Consider the following 3,975-nt stretch of genomic DNA (forward strand, 5'->3'; position numbering starts at 1 on the left):
AGCTCTCCAAAACCTTGAAGTAAACTTTGGATCTCTATCCGACACAATACTAGAGGGTACACCGTGCAATTTCACAATCTCTGCGATAAACAACCGTGCAAGATGACTTGCCTTGTAAGTAGTCTTCACGGCTAAGAAATGTGCAGATTTCGTCAACCGATCTACAATCACCCAAATAGAATCATATCCACCTTGAGTACGAGGTAAACTAACCGCAAAATCCATTGAAATACTATCCCACTTCCATATTGGAATCTCTAGTGGTTGTAACAATCCACCCGGCCTTTGATGTTCAATCTTTACTTGTTGGCACACCGCACACTCTGATACGTACACTGCGACATCTCTTTTCATTCCGGACCACCAATAATCCCCTTTCAAATCTTGGTACATTTTTGAAGAACCCGGATGTATCGTGAAAGCACCCTTGTGAGATTCATCCAAAATCCTTCTTTTCAATAACGCATCGTCCGGAACACAAATCCTCTGATTAAACATAATCACCCCATCTGTAGCTCGAGTAAAACCTGGTTGAACCAACACCTCTTGTAACTTAGTATCAGACGCTTGTGCTTGTTGGATGTCGTTTCTCAAAGTAGAATTAACATTCAAGTTTCCCATCAATACTCCATTTTGGGTCCAAACAAATTGAAGGTTGAGATCTCGAAATTTCTCCAATAATGCATACTCTGACATCATCAATTCGGCCCTCTTTAACACCTTCCGACTCAAAGCATCCGCCACTTTATTTGCTTTGCCTGGATGATACTTCAAGTCAAAATCATAATCCTTTAAGTATTCCATCCACCGCCTCTGACGCATATTCAACTCCTTCTGGTCGAATAGGTACTTTAAACTCTTGTGGTCGCTGAACATTTCAAAATGAACTCCATACAAGTAATGACGCCACACCTTTAGGGTAAAAACAACCGCAACCAATTCTAAATCATGAGTTGGATAATTCTCTTCGTGAACCTTTAACTGTCGAGATGTGTATGCTACCACCTGACCATCTTGCATCAAAACCCCTCCTAATCCTTTCTTGGAAGCATCGCAAAATACTTCATAGGACTTATTTGGGTCAGGAACGATCAAAACAGGAGCAGTCGTCAATCTTTCCTTCAAGCCCATGAAACTCTGTTCACACCCCGAATCCCAATCATAAGGACACTCCTTCCGAGTAAGTCTAGTCATTGGTAAAGCCAATTGAGAAAACCCTTTTATAAATCTTCTGTAGTAGCCGGCTAAGCCCAAGAAACTTCGGACTTCTGAGACATTGCTCGGTCTCTCCCAATTAATTACCGCTTCAATTTTTGTCGGGTCCACTGCCACACCTCCTTGAGATATAACATGACCAAGAAATCTTACCTCTGTCATCCAAAACTCACACTTACTTAACTTAGCAAACAATTGATGTTCTTGCAGTACCGACAGAACAATCCTCAGGTGTTCTTCGTGCTCTTGTGGAGTACGAGAATAAATAAGAATGTCATCGATAAAGACTACCACAAATTGATCTAAGTAAGGCTGAAATAACCGATTCATATAATCCATGAAAACAGCTGGAGCATTCGTAACACCGAAAGGCATCACCAAGAATTCGTAATGACCATAACGGGTTCTAAATGCAGTCTTTGGCACATCTGAGCTCTTCACACGGATTTGGTGATAACCTGACCGCAAATCAATCTTCGAGAACACACAGGCTCCTTTCAATTGATCTAACAAGTCGTTTATCCTAGGCAAAGGGTATTTGTTCTTGATGGTGGCCTTATTCAACCGACGGTAATCAATACATAGTCTCATCCCACCATCCTTCTTCTTTACTAACAACACTGGAGCTCCCCACGGTGAGACACTAGGTCGCACAAAATGTTTAGCCATCAGTTCTTCCAACTGCCCCTTCAATTCTCTTAATTCAAGTGGTGCCATCCGATACGGAGAAACGGATATAGGAGCCGTTCCCGGTACCAGGTCAATAGAGAATTCCACTTCCCTTTCCGGAGGAAGAGAAGTGACATCCTCGGGAAAAACATCGGAAAATTCTCTAACGACAGCAATTTGTGAAACCTCTAACTTGTCACCCGTCTCCTTAGTGAGAACCAACAGAACAGACTTCTCTTTCTCAAACAAGAAATTAATCATACCTACCGTACCTTCTAGTATAGTAGTCAACACATCCTTCGGAGTAGCTTCTTCAGTTGGAATAATGATTAACTTCTCCTCACACCCAATGAACACCGAATTAGCAGAAAGCCAATCCATTCCCAATACAACGTCTACCTTCTTAAGTGGTAAGCAAACAAGATCAATCTGGAAATTCCTACCACCCACAGATAACACACAATTTTCACACACCAACGGTGTCTCTACCATCTCATCCATAGCAGTAGTAACCGCCATAGGAGGAAATAAAGGAGTAGCTTGCAACCCAAGTCGCTTCATACATTGTAATGACACAAAAGAGTGTGTTGCTCCACAATCAAATAGAACAAAACAAGAATGCCCATTAATGAAACACGTACCCGCAATCAAAGAGTTATCACCCTTGGTCTTCTTAGCATCCAAGGTATAAACTCTACCAGTACCCCTTCCTTGAACTTGATTCCTATTCTGAGGACAATTCCTAGCCATATGCCCTTCTTGATGACAATGGAAACATTTCGCCCCTTCAAAGGCACATCTTCCAAGGTGATTCTTACCACAACTACGACACACCGGAGGTGCACTAGACCGAGGACCTTGCACTTGCTTTCCTTTGAAAGCTTGTGGCCTAGGTCGAAATTGTTGGCTTGGCCTTCCTCTTTCGTGTTGATTCTTCTTCTTCAAATCTTCCTCAGCTTGAACTTTCTTCAAACTAGTCTCGGCCACATAACATTGTCGCAACAACTCTGTATAAGTAGTGAACTCCCTCTGGGACACACTATGTGAGATATCAGCCCTTAAACCAAACAGAAACTGGTCCACCTTCCAACCCTCATCAGGAGCATACGCGGCCTGCCTAGAGTAAGCAGCCAAAATTTCAAACTTCTCAGCATAAGTAGCTACTGACATATTGTCCTGCCTTAACTGCTGGAACTCCAACTCCTTCTTAGTCCTCAGTGAACTAGGAAAGTATTTCTCCATAAAAGTGGTCTTGAAATTCTCCCATTCCTTAGGTACTCCCTGAGTAATCATCAAAGCAGAAGCACCCTTCCACCACCTCATAGCTGGACCTTTCAGCGAATGGGAAGCAAACACTACCTTGTCCTCTTCACTACAATGCACGATCTCAAAGATTCCTTCTACATTGGCCACCCACTCATGCGCCTTTATAGGATCTAATCCACCATGAAATTCCGGAGGATTCATGCGAATGAAATCTCTATAAGTCCCACCTACAGCTTCGGGCACAACCACTGGAGCATTATGACCGCCATTCATCTGTTGCATCATCTGCAGCATGAACTGATTCTGCTGCTGTTGCATCTGTTGCATGAACTGGGGCCATGGAACATTCGCACCGCCATCCGGTGTATTCACTTGTGGAGGTCGTGTGGGGGGTCGACCACGAGTCCTGCGTCCGTCCGCCATGTTCCTGGAGGTTATCAAAATGGGATTAAGTTGATCAGGCTCAATGCCATAGTCATAACACAACAAAACTCATGGGAACACAACACATCTTGGACAGAAAGAAACACTTATAATATCTCATGGCTAGGTCGAGGATACGACCTGCTCTGATACCAACTGTAACACCCATATATAAATACATGCATCAAATCATATAAGTATACATGAATCCAAGTATTTGGTACTGAAATACCAATAAGTTCCTAGACAACACATTATACATATTAATGCCCAAAATACTAAAGTTCTACACAATGGCATAATACATACAAGATGTTCAAAATAAAAAGCTAAGAACTAGATCAGACAATGATCTCAAAAGAACTCCACAACGGAAGCTTCGCCATATCCAAAATAAGAACA

Source organism: Vicia villosa, linkage group LG3 (assembly GCF_029867415.1).
Source record: "Vicia villosa cultivar HV-30 ecotype Madison, WI linkage group LG3, Vvil1.0, whole genome shotgun sequence".
In the NCBI taxonomy this organism is placed as follows: domain Eukaryota; kingdom Viridiplantae; phylum Streptophyta; class Magnoliopsida; order Fabales; family Fabaceae; genus Vicia; species Vicia villosa.